The following is a 21,810-nucleotide window of genomic DNA, read 5'->3' on the forward strand; positions in this document are numbered from 1 at the left end:
GAAAAATAGATGAGAAAGGGAAAAAAAGAGACAGGCTTAGCAGTAGTGCGTTTTGTGAAACGCGCTATAGCTAACTTAGCTATAACGCGTTTCCTTTAACACGTTACCACTATGTTTCACTTAACCAGCGGTTTTCCCTCCACCCGGCCACCACTTCTCCCCCAAATCCCTCGCCCCCACTTCGCCGCCGTGTCCCCAATTCGCCATCGCCCCACTTCGCCGCCGTCTCCTGCCGACGTCGACGCCCTCGGAGCCACCAGAGCCGCGCGCCGTCAACGCCACCAGAGCCGCCCCAACACCACCGGAGCCGAGCGTCCTCATCAACGCCACCGAAACCGCCCTCGGCGCCACCGGAGCAACCCTCGACGCCCCTGCCTCCCTTGCCACCACTGTCTCCCTCGCCACCACCGGTGACATCGTCTGTAAGCACCCCTCCTCTCTCTCTCTCTCTCTCTCTCTCTCTCTCTGATGCATAGCACAAACATTGAACATACTAACTATCTAGGTTAACTAGTTTAATTTTCTAGGTTAGTGCAAAAATGTAGTTAAGGCTTTGACAGAGAACTAGTTAGGTTAACTAGTTTAATTAGGTTAATTATCTAGGTTAAGAAAAAATTTATTTAGGGCTTTGACAGAGAACTAGCTAGGTTAACTAGTTTAATTAGGTTAATTATGTAGGCAAACTAGGTTAACAAGCTAGGTTAACTAACTAGCTAGGTTAATTTGGTTCGTTAGGTTAACTAGGTTCGCTAGGTTAGAGGAAAAATTTATTTTCGACCACTATTTTTCTAGGAAAAGAATTTAGGAAAGTTTTATTTTAAATATGATCCCTTCCTAGAATTTTATTGTTGATTATACCTTTTCATTGAAGAGGTCATGTTATATCTTTTCGTTGAAGTGGTTCGATTGTGCCCAAGAGTGGCCTTTTGTTGTTTCCAGGGAATGAAGCTGAGTGGCCTATGTTTTGCCGGAATGTTGATTCATTTCCGTTCTGGCAAATTTCAGGTTCTCGATTTGTCCACTTTTTAGCAAAGGTCATGCCGAATTTTTCCGTGAATTTCGGCATGACTTGTGCTACAAACTAGGACATATCGAGTGCCCGGGATTTACCGCACCGGGAAGGAGTCAATGTTCCTGCAAAACATAGGCCTTTTTTATGTCATTATTCATTTTATTAGGTCTAGAATTAATTGACTAGATTTAATCGTAGGAAACATGGCTAGCAACGATGAAGGACAGGGTTCTGGTTATTGCGATGACGTCTACCTGGCGGCAGACGAATTTTTGAGACTTGCCGACGATCAACCGATGTTGTTGCTGGGCCCACCGGTCGCGTCGGGAATTGAGACTGACACACAGATCGGTGCTGAGACTGAGACCGGCGCTGAGACTGAGACCGACACTGAGACTCAGACCGGCATCGGGACCGGCGCTAAGACTGAGGCCGGCGCTGCCTCGGGGAGCGGAGCTGGTGTAGAACCGAAAGCAAAGAGGCAACGGCTTCCTAACAAACTCAGGACTACTAGACTGGTGGTCACGGAGGTGGAGGACGGCAATTTTGAGCCAACCACGCCCGAGGAAGCACGCGTGTGCTACGGCAACTAAATAGGTTGCATCATATGGACAACCGCCACCATCAACGATGAGGAACTACAGAAGATAGATAATATGAGGCCCTCCCTCCTAAAGAAGCCGCACCAGATATTCTTGTTCCCGGGCTGGAATGAAAAGGATTATAATGATCCAGAAAAGGACCCAACAATGAAGAAGATAAACAAACACGCCATGTCCAAGTTTAGCGACGCGTTGGCCACCTGGAAAACAAGGGTGAAAGCAAGGATCATCGACAAAAAGGAACCCTACTCCGAGATTGTAAAGGATAATCCAACAATCACGGCAGAGCACTTTGAAATATTCAAGGCAGCTTGCAAGGCCGAAGATGCCAAAAAAAGTCGAAGTACATGAAGGGGCTTCAGCAGAGGAACATTGGGTGCCACCACCTCGGAAGCCGTGGTTACGACGGGAAGAGGTCCATATGGTCCAAGGAGGACGCGGAAGCCGCGAGTCTGGGCATCCCAGACCCCTTGGCGGAGTTCACCGTTCCGCAGGAGCATGACATCCTCAGGGCCCAGCACTGTTGGGACCCAGTGAAGAAGGTTTTCGAGACGAACCTGGTCATGACGGAGTTCATGAGACTGCTGGTAATTTTAGTTTTTGATTAGTTCAACTACACGTTAGTCGTATTTGTAAACAATCCTTGTGCCTTTTGTAGAGAGAGCCGCACAGGATTGCCGCCGAAAGCGACTCGCCGTCTGAGGCGTTGGCGAGGCCCAAGTGGGACACTCCATTCAACCGGGCGTTGAACATATTGAAACGACTCCCGGTGGAGACTCGACCGTCGTATGGATGCGTGCACGGTGTCGGAGATGGCGCCACATGGAAGAAGTACTACCATGAGACCACGGAGGAGAGAAAGGAAAGACGGAGGTTAACTGAGGAAAACATCGACAAGAAGGTTGAGATTGCGGTTGAGAAGAAATCATCTCAGACAGTCGCAACAGCAGTAGCTGCCGCCAAACAGGTGGTTGTAGATATGTCTACTTCCTTGGTTCCGGCCGTTTTCAATTGGACCAGGCAAAATCCAGAAAAAAATGCAGCGGACTTTCCCCTTGCTGACTTCTTGGGGAGCAGCTCGACTAGTGTTGCACCAGCACCTGCAGCTGCACCTGCTCCCACACCGGCTCCCGCACCGGACGTGCTCGGTGGTGCTTCGCCTTTGGCTGAGCTCGACGCCCTCACGGTATCTGTCACACCGGCCCCCTTCAATAAATGTATAATCTCCCGTTTTCGTTGCCTTTCAGATGTCTCACGTCGCAGACTTCTCTTTGCAGGCCGACGAAACCCCGTGCACCATATTGTACACCATCGGAGACCAGAAGGTGGATGTGGGGAAGGCGACGATAATGAAGCCGAAGGAACCATTGTTCCACAGCCGGCCGATCCCCCCGAACGTCTTCAAGGTTTCCGTGGCCAGTGTCAAACCGGGCCACGAGAATTTGCCTCCTCTGGTACTAGTGGGGGATGACGACGAGACCCCACGGAGGCTTGGTGATTGTTGCAATGGGTGGGTCCTGTTGTGGCCAAAGAGTCTGCTTCGTCTGGAGGTGACAGAGAGCACACCCACGAGCACGCAGTTAGGTATGAACATCAACACCTCACCTACCCAATTACCGTCGGCTGTCGTGGTGGGTGATAGCGGAGGGGGTGAGGAAAAGTCTCCATTATTCGCTGGTGAAATTGCCATAGATGAGGATGAGGATGACAATGGCACTCAACAGTATGTCTATACTAGAGCCTACTTAGGGTTTGAGCGTCATGAGCTGGTCCCTGAATTGCCGTCTCCGGAGGCTGAACGTATTATGGACGACCTTCCAATAGTAAAGAAGTCTAGGAAGAGAGCGAGGAAAGGCAAAAAAGCTGATTCTATGATCCAGTCGCCTCAGCAGCCTCGGGTTCAAGACCGTATAGATATCCCCGATGCGGATAAATGGCATATCCCCGGTCAACCAATCCTACCTGCAACAGCGCTAGGGGCCAGATTCGGTGATCTAAGGAGACTTCATGACGATGTGTTGCGGATAGAGAAAGGCCTCATCGCCTCGAAAGATCCAGGATACCCACTCTACGTGGTTAACATTCCGCAGCAATTGTCGTATGTCGACTTCTTCCCCACGGATAAGTTCTTCCTTCGATTCGATTACATATTCGACATGTTTCACGTGAAGAAGCTGGATTTTACGTTTGTCCGCCTTTATGCCTTGCACATGAACTACATCATCGGGGTTGGAAGATACCTCATATCTGTGTCGCTGACCCGTACTTCATGCATGAGGGCTTCTTGGGAGTCTGCGCAAAGCACCGTGAATATGCGAGGTAATACATCGTCAGTTTCATGCTCGCCAATAAGGACAAGGAGGCGATTCTCATGCCTTATCATCCCCTGTAAGTCATCCGCGCGGATATCCTTCCTTAGATTTCAATCATTCATTTGCACGGTGGAGGCTAATTAATTTGAGGTTTACTTATTTTGCGCAGCAGCGGGCACGCCGTCCTCATCATCCTCTACCCCTGATACTCCCACGCTCTTTACTTGGACTCGTCGAAGAACATTCACAAAAAGGATTACACCCACATCAAGGATGTTCTCGACAGTGCTATGTTTTACTATGACGCACGGGGTGGAGAGGTCAAGGACAAGAAGAGAAGGGGTGGCAGGCCTGCCTTCGTCCATAAGACCGACTTCTGCTGCATCCAGCAACTGAGTGATTATCTTAATGATGGATTCTATGTCCTACACAACATGCTGGAGTACAGACGGGATCACCAGAACCTTCGCATGTCACCTACATCTGGCAATGCCCATATTCTGCAATGGGCAAAGAACGTAGGAGATATCGAGGATCATCGACTTCGAGCTGAGTTCTATCACATCCAGCGCGAACTTGCCCAAATCATCATGAAGGAGGTTGTCGGAAATACAGGGATGTTCTACGAAGAAGGACATGTTGGAAATATGCCCTAGAGGCAATAATAAAATGGTTATTATTGTATTTCCTTGTTCATGATAATTGTCTATTGTTCATGTTATAATTGTATTAACTGGAAACCGTAATACATGTGTGAATACATAGACCACAACATGTCCCTAGTAAGCCTCTAGTTGACTAGCTCGTTGATCAATAGATGGTTATGGTTTCCTGACCATGGACATTGGATGTCATTGATAACGGGATCACATCATTAGGAGAATGATGTGATGGACAAGACCCAATCCTAAGCATAGCACAAGATCGTGTAGTTCGTTTGCTAAGAGCTTTTCTAATGTCAAGTATCATTTCCTTTGACCATGAGATTGTGCAACTCCGTGATATCGTAGGAATGCTTTGGGTGTACCAAACGTCACAACGTAACTAGGTGGCTATAAAGGTGCACTACATGTATCTCCGAAAGTGTCTGTTGGGTTGGCACGAATCGAGACTGGGATTTGTCACTCCGTATGACGGAGAGGTATCTCTGGGCCCACTCGGTAATGCATCATCATAATGAGCTCAATGTGACTAATGAGTTAGCCAAGGGATCATGCGTTATGGAACGAGTAAAGAGACTTGCCGGTAACGAGATTGAACGAGGTATTGGGATACCGACGGTCGAATCTCGGGCAAGTAATGTACCGGTGGAGAAAGGGAATTGTATACGGGATTGATTGAATCCCCGACATCATGGTTCATCCGATGAGATCATCGTGGAACATGTGGGAGCCAACATGGGTATCCAGATCCCGCTGTTGGTTATTGGTCGAAGAACATCTCGGTCATGTCTACATGGTTCCCGAACCCGTAGGGTCTACACACTTAAGGTTTGGTGATGCTAGAGTTGTTATGGGAAATAGTATGTGGTTGCCGAAGGTTGTTCGGATTCCCGGTTGAGATCCCGGACGTGACGAGGAACTCCGGAGTGGTCCGGAGGTGAAGATCGATATATTGGATGAAGGGTATTGGAGTCCGGAATTGTTCTGGGAGTACCGGGTGACGACCAACGTGACCGAAAGGTGTTTCGGAGGCCCCGGCAAGCATTGGGGGCCTTATGGGCCAAGGGGAGGGGGCACACCAACAGACACTCCGGCTCCCCTCCCAACCCCTCTCACGTAACCTGGAGAGGTGGGGGCGCCTCCCCTAGGGCAGCCTCCCCTCCCGGCTTGGGGGAAAGTTTCCTAGGGGTGGGGGCGCCCAAACCCATCTAGGGTTTCCCTTGTGGCCGCTGCCCCTCCCCTAGGGAACCCTAGGGCGCCTCCTCCACCCCCCTCCCCTATATATAGTGAGGGAGAGAGAGGGCAGCCGCACCCCTTGCCTGGCACAGCCCTCTCCTCCTCCAACTCCTCCTCCTCCTCCGTAGTGCTTATCGAAGCTCTGCCGGAGAACCACGAGCTCCATCGCCACCACGCCGTCGTGCTGCTGGAGTTCTCCCTCAACTTCTCCTCTCCCCTTGCTGGATCAAGAAGGAGGAGACGTCCCCAGGCTGTATGAGTGTTGAACACGGAGGCGTCGTTCGTTCGGCGCTAGATCGGATCTTCCGCAATTTGAATCGCCGCGAGTACGACTCCATCAACCGCGTTCTTGTAACTCTTCGCTTAGCGATCTTCAAGGGTATGAAGATGCACTCCCTCTCTCTCTCATTTCTAGCATCTCCTAGATTGATCTTGGTGACACATAGGAAAGTTTTTAATTATTGCTACATTCCCCAACAGTGGTATCAGAGCTAGGTCTATGCGTAGATTCTATGCACGAGTAGAACACAAAGTAGTTGTGGGCGATGATTTGTTCAATTTGCTTACTGTTACTAGTCTTATCTTGATTTGGCGGCATTGTGGGATGAAGCAGCCCGGACCGACCTTACACGTACTCTTACGTGAGACAGGTTCCACCGACTGACATGCACTTGATGCATAAGGTGGCTAGCGGGTGTCTGTCTCTCCCACTTTAGTCGGATCGGATTCGATGAAGAGGGTCCTTACGAAGGGTAAATAGCAATTGACATATCACCGTTGTGGCTTTTGCGTAGGTAAGAAACGTTCTTGCTAGAAACCCATAGCAGCCACGTAAAACATGCAACAACAATTAGAGGACGTCTAACTTGTTTTTGCAGGGTATGCTATGTGATGTGATATGGCCAAAAGGATGTGATGAATTATATAATGTGATGTATGAGATTGATCATGTTCTTGTAATAGGAATCATGACTTGCATGTCAATGTGTATGACAACTGGCAGGAGCTATAGGAGGTGTCTTAATTTATTGTATGACCTGCGTGTCATTGAAAGCGCCATGTAATTACTTTACTTTATTGCTAACCGTTACCCATAGTAGTAGAAGTAATAGTTGGCGAGACAACTTCATGAAGACACGATGATGGAGATCATGATGATGGAGATCATGGTGTCATGCTGGTGACGAAGGTGATCATGTCGCGCCTCAAAGATGGAGATCAAAAGGTGCAAGATGATACTGGCCATATCATGTCACTTTATGATTTGCATGTGATGTTTGTCATGTTTACATATTATTTGCTTAGAATGACGGTAACATAAATAAGATGATCCCCCGCTAAAATTTCAAGAAAGTGTTCCCCCTAACTGTGCACCGTTGCGAAGGTTCGTTGTTTCGAAGCACCACGTGATGATCGGGTGTGATAGATTCTAACGTTCGCATACAATGGGTGTAAGCCAGATTTACACATGCGAAACACTTAGGTTGACTTGACGAGCCTAGCATGTACAGAAATGGCCTCGGAACACAAGAGACCGAAAGGTCGAACATGAGTCGTATAGTAGATACGATCAACATGAAGATGTTCACCGATGATGACTAGTACGTCTCACGTGATGATCAGACACGGCCTAGTTGACTCGGATCATGTATCACTTAGATGACTAGAGGGATGTCTATCTAAGTGGGAGTTTATTAAATAATCAGATGAACTTAATTATCATGAACATAGTCAAAAGGTCTTTGCAAATTAGGTCGTATCTTACGCTTTAGTTCTAATGTTTAAGGTATGTTCCTAGAGAAAATTTAGTTGAAAGTTGATAGTAGAAATTATGCGGACTGGGTCCGTAAACTGAGGATTATCCTCATTGTTGCGCAGAAGGCTTATGTCCTTAATGCACCGCTCGGTGTGCTGAACCTCGAGCGTCGTCTGTAGATGTTGTGAAACATCTGACATACACGTTTTGATGACTACGTGATAGTTCAGTGTGTAATGCTAACGGTTTAAAATTGTGGCACCAAAGACGTTTTTGAAACGTCGCAGAACATATGAGATGTTCCAAAGACTGAAATTGGGATTTCAGACTAGTGCCCACGTAAAGAGGTATGAGACCTCTGACAAGTTTCTTAAGCCTGCAAACTAAGGGAGAAAAGCTCAATTGTTGAGCATGTGCTCAGATTGTCTGAGTACTACAATCGCTTGAATCGAGTGGGAGTTAATCTTCCAGATGAGATAGTGATGCTTCTCCATAGTCACTGCCCCCAAGCTATTAGAGCTTTGTGATGAACTATAACATATCAGGGATAGACATGATGATCCTTGAGCAACTCGCGATGTTTGACACCGCGAAAGTAGAAATCAAGTAGGAGCATCAATTGTTGATGGTTAGTAAAACCACTAGTTTCAAGAAGGGCAAGGGAAAGAAGGGATACTTCATGAAACGACAAATCAGTTGCTGCTCTAGTGAAGAAACCCAAGGTTGAACCCAAACCCGAGACTAAGTGCTTCTATAATGAGGGGAACGGTCACTGAAGAACTACCCTAGATACTTGGTAGATGAGAAGGCTGGCAAGATCGACAGAAGTATTTTGTATATACGTTATAATATTGTGTACTTTACTAGTACTCCTAGTAGCACCAGGGTAATAAATACCGGTTCGGTTGCTAAGTGTTAGTAACTCGAAATAAAAGGCTACGGAGACTAGCTAAAGGTGAGATGACGATATGTGTTGGAAGTGTTTCCAAGGTTGATGTGATCAAACATCGCACACTCCCTCTACCGTCGGGATTAGTGTTAAACCTAAATAATTGTTATTTGGTGTTTGTGTTGAGCATAGACATGATTGGATTATGTTTATCGCAATACGGTTATTCATTTAAGGAGAATAATGGTTACTCTGTTTATTTGAATAATACCTTCAATGGTCTTGCACCTAAAATGAATGGTTTATTGAATCTCGATCGTAGTGATACACATGTTCATGCCAAAAGATATAAGATCGTAATGATAGTACCACATACTTGTGGCACTGCCATTTGAGTCATATTGGTATAAAACGCATGAAGAAGCTCCATGTTGATGGATCTTTGGACTCACTCGTTTTGAAAAGATTGAGACATGCGAACCATGTCTATTGGTATATATGCATGAAGAAACTCCATATAGATGGATCGTTTGGACTCACTTGATTTTGAATCACTTGAGACATGCAAATCATACCACATGGGCAAGATAACTGAAAGGCCTCATTTTCAATAAGATGGAACAAGAAAGCAACTTGTTGGAAGTAATACATTTTGATGTGTGCAGTCCAATGAGTGCTGAGGCACACAGTGGATATCATTATGTTCTTACTTCACAGATGATTTAAGTAGATGCTAAGTATATTTACTTGATGAAACACAAGTCTGAATTATTGAAAGGTTTAAGTAATTTCAGAGTGAAGTTGAAGATCGTCGTGACAAGAGGATAAAATGTCTATGATATGATCATAGAGATGAATATCTGAGTTACGAGTTTGGCACACAATTAAGACATTGTGGAAATTGTTTCACAACTAATACCGCCTGGAACACCATAGTGTGATGGTGTGTCCGAACATCATAACTGCACCCTATTGGATATGGTGCATACCATGATGTCTCTTATCGAATTACCACTATCGTTTATGGGTTAGGCATTAGAGACAACCGCATTCACTTTAAATAGGGCACCACACAATTCCGTTGAGACAACACCGTATGAACTATGGTTTAGAGAAACCTAAGCTGTCGTTTCTTAAAAGTTTGGGGCTGCGACGCTTATGTGAAAAAGTTTCAGGCTGATAAGCTCGAACCCAAAGCGGATAAATGCATCTTCATAGAATACCCAAAACAGTTGGGTATACCTCCTATTCAGATCCAGAAGCAAAAGTGATTATTTCTAGAAACGGGTCCTTTCGCGAGGAAAAGTTTCTCTCGGAAGAATTGAGTGGGAGGATGGTGGAGACTTGATGAGGTTATTGAACCGTCACTTCAACTAGTGTGTAGCAGGGCACATGAAGTTGTTCCTGTGGCACCTACACCAATTGAAGTAGAAGCTTATGATAGTGATCATGAAACTTCGGATCAAGTCACTACCAAACCTCATAGGTTGACAAGGATGCGTACTACTTCAGAGTGGTACGTATTCCTGTCTTGGAAGTCATGTTGCTAGACAACAATGAACCTACGAGCTATGGAGAAGCGATGGTGGGCCCGGATTCCGACGAATGGCTCGAGGCCATAAAATCCGAGAGAGAATCCATGTATAAAAACAAATTATAGACTTTGGAAGAACTACTTGATGGCCGTAAGGCTGTTGGGTGCAGATGGACTTTAAAAGGAAGACAGACAATGATGGTAAGTGTCACCATTAAGAAAGCTTGACTTGTCGTTAAGATGTTTTCCGACAAGTTCAAGGAGTTGACTACGATGAGATTTTCTCACTCGTAGCGATGCTAAGAGTCTGTTGGAATTATATTAGTAGTTACTGCATTATTTATGAAATCTTGCAGATAGGATGTCAAAAACATTGTTTCCTCGACGATTTTCTTGAGGAAAGGTTGTATGTGATACAACCAGAAGGTTTTGTCAATCTTGAAAGATGCTAACAAGTATGCAAAGCTCCAGCAATCCTTCTAAAGACTGGAGTAAGCATCTCGGAGTTGGAATGTACGCTTTGATGAGATGATCAAAGATTTTGGGTTTATACAAAGTTTATGAGAAACTTGTATTTCCAAAGAAGTGAGTGGGAGCACTATAGAATTTTTGATGAGTATATGTTGTTAACATATTGTTGATCAGAAACGATGTAGAATTTCTAGAAAGCATACAGGGTTATTTGAAAAGTGTTTTTCAATGGAAAACCTGGATTAAGCTACTTGAACATTGAGCATCAATATCTATAAGGATAGATCAAAAACTCTTAATAGTACTTTCAAATGAATACATACCGTGACAAGGTTTTGAAGGAGTTCAAAATAGATCAGCAAAGAAGGAGTTCTTGGCTGTGTTATAAGGTGTGAGTATTGAGTAAGACTCAAAACATGACCACGGCAGAAGAGAGAGAAAGGATGAAGGTTGTCCCCTATGCTTTAGACATAGGCTTTACAGTATGCTATGCCGTGTACCGCACCTGAAGTGTGCCTTGCCATGAGTCAGTCAAGGGGTACAAGAGTGATCCAGGAATGGATCACATGACAGCGGTCGAACTTACCCTTAGTAACTAGTGGACTAAGGAGTTTTCTCGATTATGGAGGTGGTAAAAGAGTTCGCCGTAAAGGGTTACGTCGATGCAAACTTTGACACAAATCCAGATGACTCTGAGTAGTAAACCAGATTTGTATAGTAGAGCAGTTATTTGGAATAGCTCCAAGTAGCGCGTGGTAGCTGCATCTACAAGATGACATAGAGATTTGTAAAGCACACACGGATCTGAAAGGTTCAGACCCGTTGACTAATAACCTATCTCACAAGCGAGATATGAACAAACCCCATGGGTGTTGGATTCATTACAATAACATAGTGATGTGAACTAGATTATTGACTCTAGTGCAAGTGGGAGACTGTTGGAAATATGCCCTAGAGTCAATAATAAAATGGTTATTATTGTATTTCCTTGTTCATGATAATTGTCTATTGTTCATGCTATAATTGTATTAACTGGAAACCGTAATACATGTGTGAATACATAGACCACAACATGTCCCTAGTAAGCCTCTAGTTGACTAGCTCGTTGATCAATAGATGATTATGGTTTCCTGACCATGGACATTGGATGTCATTGATAACGGGATCACATAATTAGGAGAATGATGTGATGGACAAGACCCAATCCTAAGAATAGCACAAGATCGTGTAGTTCGTTTGCTAAAAGCTTTTCTAATGTCAAGTATCATTTTCCTTTGACCATGAGATTGTGCCACTCCCAGATACCGTAGGAATGCTTTGGGTGTACCAAACGTCACAACGTAACTGGGTGGCTATAAAGGTGCACTACAGGTATCTTCGAAAGTGTCTGTTGGGTTGGCACGGATCGAGACTGGGATTTGTCACTCCGTATGACGGAGAGGTATCTCTGGGCCCACTCGGTAATGCATCATCATAATGAGATCAATGTGACTAATGAGTTAGCCACGGGATCATGCATTACGGAACGAGTAAAGAGACTTGCCGGTAACGAGATTGAATGAGGTATTGGGATACCGACGATCAAATCTCGGGCAAGTAACATACCGGTGGACAAAGGGAATTGTATACGAGATTGATTGAATCCCCGACATCATGGTTCATCTGATGAGATCATCGTGGAACATGTGGGAGCCAACATGGGTATCCAGATCCCGCTGTTGGTTATTGGCCGAAGAACGTCTCGGTCATGTCTACATGGTTCCCGAACCCGTAGGGTCTACACACTTAAGGTTCGGTGACGCTAGAGTTGTTATGGGAAATAGTATGTGGTTACCGAAGGTTTTTCGGAGTCCCATATGAGATCCCGGACGTGACGAGGAACTCCGGAGTGGTCCGGAGGTGAATATCGATATATTGGACGAAGGGTATTGGAGTCCGGAATTGTTCTGGGAGTACCGGGTGACGACCAGCCTGACCGAAAGGTGTTTCGGAGGCCCCGGCAAGCGCTGGGGGGCCTTATGGGCCAAGGGGAGGGGGCACACCAGCCCACTAAGGGGCTGTGCGCCCCTCCCAACCCCTCTCACATAACCTGGAGAGGTGGGGGTGCCTCCCCTAGGGCAGCCTCCCCTCCCAGCTTGGGGGGCAAGTTTCCTAGGGGTGGGGGCGCCCAAACTCATATAGGGTTTCCCCTATGGCCGCCGCCCCTCCCCTAGGGAACCCTAGGGCGCCTCCTCCACTATGGAGGAGGAGGAGTTGGAGGAGGAGAGGGCTCCTCCTCCAACTCCTCCTCCGTAGTGCTTAGCGAAGCTCTGCCCGAGAACCACGAGCTCCATCGCCACCACGCTGTCGTGCTGCTGGAGTTCTCCCTCAACTTCTCCTCTCCCCTTGTTGGATCAAGAAGGAGGAGACTTCCCCGGGCTGTACGTGTGTTGAACGCGGAGACGTCGTCCTTCGGCGCTAGATCGGATCTTCCGCGATTTGAATCGCCGCGAGTACGACTCCATCAACCGCGTTCTTGTAACGCTTCTTCTTAGCGATCTTCAAGGGTATGAAGATGCACTCCCTCTCTCTCGTTGCTAGCATCTCCTAGATTGATCTTGGTGACACGTAGGAAAATTTTGAATTATTGCTACGTTCCCCAACAGGAGAAATGTCGCGGGAAGACGTCCGAACACGGGTAGCCTCTCAGCGTCTCGACTTGAAGCCTTTCACTAGGCTCGGGGACTATCTCCCTGACTTGGATTGATGGCACGACATGTTGGAGTGATTGTCGATATATGACAATGTGTCCGTTTAGTCCATACTTTCTGTATGACGAAACTTTGAGTTATGCACGACGAAACTTTATTTGTGATGTAATTAAACCGTCCTCCTCGACTAGCAACGATCGCTCTAGTTAGGGCATTTTGGGTACGATCAACTTTGTTATTTATGCTTATGATATGTTGCTTCTATTTTTGCCAAGTTTGTCTCTTTCTGTTGCTCAACTATATATGTTGCATATCATCGACTCATGTGATGATGCAAGTGCATAGATCATCGATGGGGAAGAAGTGCTACGCCATGCGTATATATTCGACGTGGCCGGAGTGTCAGGCCCAGGTGTACCGGTTTCCGGTTTCCGAGCGATAGGCAGTAGTTAGTTTAGGTTCACGCTAATGCGAGAGAGGGATACGAACTCACGTACTGCATAGTTCCGCTCTCACTCAAAGTGATAGCTCTTCTCGCGAATATCATTGTTTAGATGGATGACGATGTAGTTGCAAGTAATCGAGACTTGTATCGCTATTTTCGAGATGATGACGAGAGACCACTTTGTGTTGGATGATGATTATGATGATGACATGATTTGATGAGACTAGTTGTGTGTATATGCTGTGATTACATTTGTATGTGTATGATATGCTAAAGATAATTGTATAAAGCCTATTCAAATACAAAACAAATATGCAGAAATAATAATAATAAAACTAGCAGTAGCGAGGGGGAAAAAGTTAGCAGCAGCGCGGCCTTACCAGTAGCGCTTCCTTCCAAAAAGTGTTGCAGATATTAGCAGCAGCGCTCTTTAGTGAAGAGCGCTGCTGCTACACGTTAGCTGTAGCGCCTTCGTCGTCCCGCGCTACTGATAGGCAAAATACCCGTGCTACTACTAGGGTTTTCCCTAGTAGTGATAGTGGACTCATGTGGCAAAAACTGGGTATAAGGTTTTTGGATGCACAAGTAGTAATCCCACTTAGTACAAGTGAAGGCTTGCAAAAGATTGAGAAGCATCCAACCAAGAAACAAAAAATCTCATAAGCGAGCATTAAGCATAACTAACACCGAATAATGCACCACAAGTAGATGTAATTTCATTACATAACTATTGACTTTCGTGCTTGCATAGGGAATCACAAACCTTAATACCAATATTCTTACTAAAGCATAATTACTGACCAACATGACTCACATATCACTATCATCATATCGCAAAACTATTACAAAGAATCAAGTTTATTTTGTGCAATGATCTTCATCAAAGTTTTTGTTATATCCCTTTTGAATATCTATCACTTCTGTACTATTTTTGTATCTTGCTTTTGATAAACTCAAACAAATTTAAGTGAAGAACCTGAGCATAAAATGTTTCTTCTCTCAAAATAATATAAGTGAAGCACGAGAGCAAAAGACAAACTACTCCAAAAAGATATAAGTGAAGATCAAGCGAGTAGTTAAGTGAAGGGGTAGCTAAATGAGGACTCTCTCTTATTTAGAACTTTCAGATCTAAATATTTTATTAAAACAGCAAGCAAAACAAAAAGTAACATTCCAAGAATGGAGCAACTCATGTGAAGAAGCAAAAACTTATGCTCAACCGATACTAACAGATAATTGTTGAGAAAGAAAGGTGGGATGCCTACTGGGGCATCCCCAAGCTTAGATGCTTGATACTTCTTGAAATATTATCTTGGGATGCCTTGGGCATCCCCAAGCTTGAGCTTTTGTGTCTTCTTAATTCCTTTTATATCACAGTTTCCCTAAATCTGAAAAACTTCATCCACACAAAACTCAACAAGGACTTGTGAGATAAGTTAGTATAAATCAATGCAAAAACCTTATCATTCTCTACTGTAGCAAATCACTAAAATTATTATTCAACATTTCATACTAAATGCCTCTGCATATTTAATAGTCCTATCCTCAAATAGAATCATTAAACAATCAAACATATGCAAATATAACAGTAATCTGTCAAAACAGTACAATCTGTAAAGAATTCATGAATATCAGTACTTCTTTAACTCCAAAAATTCTGAAAATTTAACAAACTGTAGAAAATTTATCAGAGCTTATTGTGCAAAAAGTTTCAACATTTTATCACATCCCGTCTTTTCTCGAGAATTTTTGCAACAACGATAAACTTTCTGTTTTCAAACAGCCACATATAGACTTGCAAAATAAGCATGGAAAAGGCTATAATTGACTTTTTTATTGGAATAAAAGATGCAAAACATTGTTCTAAATAACAGCAAGCAAATACTTAACGAAATAAAATGACGCTCCAAGAAAAACTCATATCATGTGACGAATGAAAATATAGCCCCAAGTAAGATTACCGACAATGTTGGAGACGAAAGAGGGGATGCCTTCCTGGGCATCCCCAAGCTTAGTTGCCTGGATATTGCCTTGGGCATCTATTTTCACTCCTTATTCTCCTCATATCGATATCTCATCCAAAACTTGAAAACTTCAATCACACAAAATTTAACGGAACTTCGTGAGATAGGTTAGTATGATAAAGCAAATCATTCACTTCGGTACTCTCAAAGACAAGATTCATAATTTTTCTCACACAATGCCTACTGTACCTTATCATTTCCACAATTTATATTGAGCCATTTAAGCTATAGAAACTAGGATGCAAGCAAACTATGCATTGAAAACAGAATCTGTCAAAGACAGAATAGTCTGTAATGATCTGCACAACAACCATACTGCTGCTACTCTATTTTTTTGAAAAACTAGGAAAACCTGGGCAATTTGTATATAAATCTTGTGCAAGAAGAATCAGTATTTTATCACACTTCTGTAAAAAAGGAAAATTATTTTATTAGGCACAAAAGTTTTTTGTTTTTCAGCAAGATCAAATCAACTATCACCATAAACCATCCCAGAGGTCTTACTTGGCACTTTTTTGAAACGAAAGCTATAAAACATGATTACTAAAGTAGCATAATCATGTGAACACACAAAAATAGTAGGTAAAAGTGTTGGGTTGTCTTCCAACAAGCACTTTTCTTTAATGCCTTTTAGCTAGGCATGATGAGTTCAATGATGCTCACATAAAAGATAAAAAATTGAAACACAAAGAGAGCATCACGAAGCATATGACTAGCACATTTAAGCCTAACCCACTTCCTATGCATAGGGATTTTATGAGAAAACAATTTATGGGAACAAGAATCAACTAGCATAGGAAGGCAAAACAAGCATAACTTCAAGATTTTCAACCTATAGAGGGGAAACTTGATATTTTTGCAATATGTAAAAGCATATGTTCCTCTCTCATAATAATTTTCAGTAGCATCATGAAGAAATTCAACAATATAACCATCACATAAAGCATTCTTTTCATGACACAAAAGTATAGAAAACTTATTACTCTCCACATAAGCAAATTTCTTCTCATCAATAGTAGTGGGAGCAAACGCAACAAAATAACTATCATGAGAGTGAAAATTAAAATCATGATGACAAGTTTCATGGTTATCATTATTCTTTATAGCATACATGTCATCACCATAATCATCATAGATATCAACTTTGTTATCATAGTCAATTGAAGCCTCATCCAAAATGATGGATTCATCACTAAATAAAGTCATGACCTCTCCAAGTCCACTTTCATCATTATAATAATCATAAATAGGAGGCATGCAATCATTATAACAAATTTGCGCATCAAATATTGGGGGACTAAACATATCATCTTCATTAAACATAGCATCCCCAAGCTTATGGCTTTGCATATCATTAGCATCATGGATATTCAGAGAATTCATACTAACAACATTGCAATCATGCACATCATCCAAAGATTTTATGCCAAACATTTTATAGAATTCTTCTTCTATCAATTGAGCACAATTTTCCTTTCCATCATTTTCACGAAAGACATTATAAAGATGAATTATATGACAAAACCTCAATTCCATTTTTTGTAGTTTTCTTTAAGAAACCAAACTAGTGATAAAACAAGAAACTAAAAGATTCAATTGCAAGATCTAAAGATATATCTTCAAGCACTCACCTCCTCGGCAACGGCGCCAAAAAAGAGCTTGATGTCTACTACGCAACTTGTTCTTGTAGACTTGTGTTGGGCCTCCAGCCGCAGAGTTTTGTAGGACAGTAGCAATTTTCCCTCAAGTGGATGACCTAAGGTTTATCTATCCGTGGGAGGCGTAGGATGAAGATGGTCTCTCTCAAACAAACCTGCAACCAAATAATAAAAAGTCCCTTGTGTCCCCAACACACCAAATACAATGGTAAATTGTATAGGTGCACTAGTTTGGCGAAGAGATGGTGATATAAGTGTAGTAATGATAGTAGATATTGATTTTTGTAGTAGTAACAATAAAAAACAGTAAGGTAGCAATTGATAAAATGGAGCACAAACGGTATTGCAATGCTTGAAAATGAGGCCTAAGGTCCGTACTTTCGCTAGTGCAATCTCTCAACAATGCTAATCTAATTGGATCATATAACCACCCCTCAACGTGCGATGAAGAATCACTCCAAAGTTCTTATCTAGCAGGCAACATAAGAAGAAATTGTTTGTAGCTATTCTTTCTGATCGATCTATCCAAGAGTTCGTACTAAAATAACACCAAGTTATTCTTTCTGATCGATCTATCAAGAGTTCGTACTAAAATAACACTAAGTTATTCTTTTCGATCGATCTGTCAGGACCCCGATCCTAGGTCACACCGATCTAGCATGTAACACATCATATCACTTTGCGGCCTCACGCACGGTATTCCCACGGGTGCCACCTTACCTGGCCCGGGACCGTTTGCGCCTTTTGGCTCACGTATATGATAGTGTCGCTAGCATCCATATGACAAAGAACCCGGGCCGACATGGCTAGTCGTGAACCCAAAGCGGCACTAACCCATGGGGACAGGCATACATGAATCAACTTCGAGCATGTCGGTCAGCAGCGTGTGAATCCGGGCTGTAGCACTGGGCTAACAGGACACCGATAACCCGGGCTGTAGCAGGCTAGGCAGGACTCCGGATGTCACCGTGTGACATTTCCCCGAAGGGACAGACACAGGAACGAAGTGAAACACATTCCGGCCAGTCAAGTGTCCTGAGCAGTAGTGCTGGGCTAGCAGGACTCCGGTGAACCGGGCTGTAGCGGACTACTATGGCTCAAGGAGGCACTAGCCTACATTTCCCCATAAGAGAGGCTGCCAAGGATAAACAACTAGATTGTCGGATCCCACACATAGCAAGCATTTCAATCATACACACAATATGCTCGATATGTGTAAATACAACACTACTAGGAAAAGGCCTACTAATGGCGCACCGGTTTTGCCTACTAATGGCGCACTGCCGGTGCACCGTGCACCATTAGTAGCACGCCATTAGAATTTTTTACTAATGGCGCACTACTGGTGCGCCATTAGTATCTGGTATACTAATGGCGCATCAGGCAGTGCGCCATTAGTATGTAACACCATGCGCCATTAGTATGCCTCCCGGGGGGCCATATGTAACCATGTGCTATGGCGGACTCTGTCCTGATGCGCCATTAGTATCCTTTGGCATACTAATGGCGCACTCTGCCTTGATGCGCCATTAGTATGAATATTTGGTTTTTTTTTGCTTTTCTGATTTTTGCACAGGTTACAAAATGTATTATTGGACAAATATAGACAGCAGCACACAGCAACATCAGATTCATCGAATACAATAGAAGATTAGTCTCCGAATACAATTCATCATATTAGTCTCCGAATTCAAAAGACCGAACAAAGATAAAACATTACAAGTCTCAAGACCGCGAGTATCGAGTTTGTCTTCACATTACAAGTCAATATCGATCATCTAAACTACCATCATCAGTGGTGGCATCCTCGGCGGCACCATCAGTGGTGTCATCCCCGACGCCACTAGGGGTTGTGTAATCAGGATCGGTGTCTTCCGCGGCGTCCTCATAGCGGTGAGGTTGTTCCTCCATCTCCTGGGACAGCTCCCAGAATTGCTTGCCGCCCGAACCACCGGCCTCATCGTTGTGGGCCATGTTTCGCTCTAAATAGGAAAAAAGTTTGGTCAAAAAGTTGGTTATTGTCAAGGAACAAGATCATGGTCTCATCATTTAGGGTTTGTTGACACCGAGGCACCCTAAAAGCCTAAGCTTTCATCATTTAGGGTTTGTCGACGCCGAGGCACCCTAAAAGCCTAAGCGTACATCATTTAGGTTCTCATCGACACTGAGGCATCCGGGGCAGCCAAGTTAAGTTTTCATCATTTAGGGTTTATCGATGCCGAGGCACCCTAGGTTCGGCCTAATCACTTGGCACTAATCACTTGGCTCTATTGCCACCTATGTTGGGTTTATCATCTAGGGTTTATCGATGCTAAGGAGAATTCTAAGTTGGGCCTAATCACTTGGATCTATTGCCACCTATGGTTTAATGCAGCAAGAATGGCGGGGCAGTTGATCCTACTTAACTAAGTACTAAGATACCCTGGCCCATGCATTAGTCGCAAGTACCCCATATGTCCTATTTTTAGCAAAGTCATGCTAAAATTCACGGAAAATTTTAGCATGACCTTTGCTGAAAATAGGACATATGGAGTACCCGAATTTGCCGGAACGGAAGTTAATCAACATTCCGACAAACTCAAGGGCCTCTCGGGGTACCTGCAAATTCATCACGACATGATGGTCGGAGACATGACCTTTGCAAAATGGTCGGAGACACGATGGTCTTTCTCAATGTGATCAATTGATGGATCAACACATAAAGCATGTCCAATAAGTATGATTTATAGAGTCAACATCAGTATGAATATATATAAAGTTTTTCTTCAGGAAATAAAAATACAATGCATACATACATACTTAAGCAGGTAGATAGATAGATAGATAGATAGATAGATAGATGAGCATGTTCAGTTTACAAGAATGAATATAAACAAGCAAAGAATGCATGCAAGTTTAAAGTAAAACGTTTCAGTTAATGCAAGTACTCCTCTTGCTCTCTACTTTCTCTCTTCTCTTCTTCAGTTAATTAACTGAATTTTACTGATGTTGTTGTTAACTGAATTTTAATCAGCTGCTGAAGAACACCTTCAGTTTCGTCAGATATAGGTGTAGTTTTCAGTCTCTGTCAGTTTCTTCAGAGAAGTTTACCTGGACGTTTCAGAAACAGGAGGGCCCACGTCTCCCCTCCAGAGTTTTCGAGGGCCCACGTCTCCCCTCCAAAGGGCAGGACGTTTGAGTTTTCGAGGCAACTCCCCACGTCTCCCCTCCACTGGCAACTCCCCACGATGCAGAGGGGGTTTTCTTCCCACATCCAGGTAACTCCCCTCCTATTCCATTGCCGCTCCATCTTCCTCCCTCTGCCTCCCTCCTCATTCCATTGCCACTCCATCTTCCTCCCTCTGCCTCCCTCTGCCTCCAGCATCAAGCAACTCCCCTCTGCCTCCACCATCGCTGGCCAGGAGGGTAATGGCAGAGGAATCGTGGAGCAACTCCCCTCCGTCTGCCAAGAGAATGGCGGAGGCATCATGGAGCAACTCCCCTCCGCCTGCCAAGCATCACCGTGGTGAGGCATCTGGCAAGGAGCCGCTGGTGGTCGACGACGACGTTTCGGTCCCCGGGCAGAAGCGGGACTACACCGTGCCGCTCAAGGTTGATATCCACCTGAAGGAGCTGCTGGATGTCGTATGCACTAGCAATCCAGACGAAGCCGACAAGATGATCCTCAAGATGAGGAGGAGGCTCGGCGGCATGCTTCATCGGAATATCGGCGTTGATGTCGAGTATACCAGGGAAGACAAACCTCCGCAAATTGCTGCAGTTCTGCAGTTATGCGTGGAGGATCTCGTCCTGGTATACCACATCACCACGGCAACCAAATGGTAAAAACATCCAGTTTCTGTCTAATTAGTAGTTTTTTGGTGATCATACAGAATGTTGTCTACAAGTTTTTGTGATCATTTAGTAGCTGTTATGAATGTTGTCTTGTAATGCAAAAGATTGCAAAAAAAAATACATCATTGAGATGTTATGCTTGCTGTTTTGATCATACAGAATGTTGTCTTGTAGTTGTTGTGATCATTTAGTAGTTGTTGTGATCATACTGTTTTAACTGAATTTTGGTCAGAACTGAAGATGCTATTTTAACTGAATTTTGCTTCAACTGAACCCATTTAATTCTGTAGTTTTTGAAGTTTTTGAAGTAGATGAATTTGATGCACCAGATTAATTTGATGCAGGCCCAAGGAACTCCGCCCGCTCCTGCAGGAGAAGAATCTGTACACCTTTGTTGGCTTTAGCATTGGAGGCGACAAGGCGAAGCTTAAGTTGTCTGGTTTGGAGATCAACCCCGACAAGTACGTTGACTTGCAGCGCAAATGGAGAGTTCCAAACAATGGAAAGAAGTGGCAGTCTTTGGCTGAGTTTGCAGCCAGCCTCATCCACCCATCCTACAAGGAAATGAAGTAGAAGATCGACAGGAATTCGGACCACCTACTATGGGGGGACAGCCCACTGCCAAACAAGCTCATCGAGTACGCCGCGAAAGATGCGTACGTCACCTACGAGGCATGGAAGAAAA

This window comes from Triticum aestivum, chromosome 5B (assembly GCF_018294505.1).
Source record: "Triticum aestivum cultivar Chinese Spring chromosome 5B, IWGSC CS RefSeq v2.1, whole genome shotgun sequence".
In the NCBI taxonomy this organism is placed as follows: Eukaryota; Viridiplantae; Streptophyta; class Magnoliopsida; order Poales; family Poaceae; genus Triticum; species Triticum aestivum.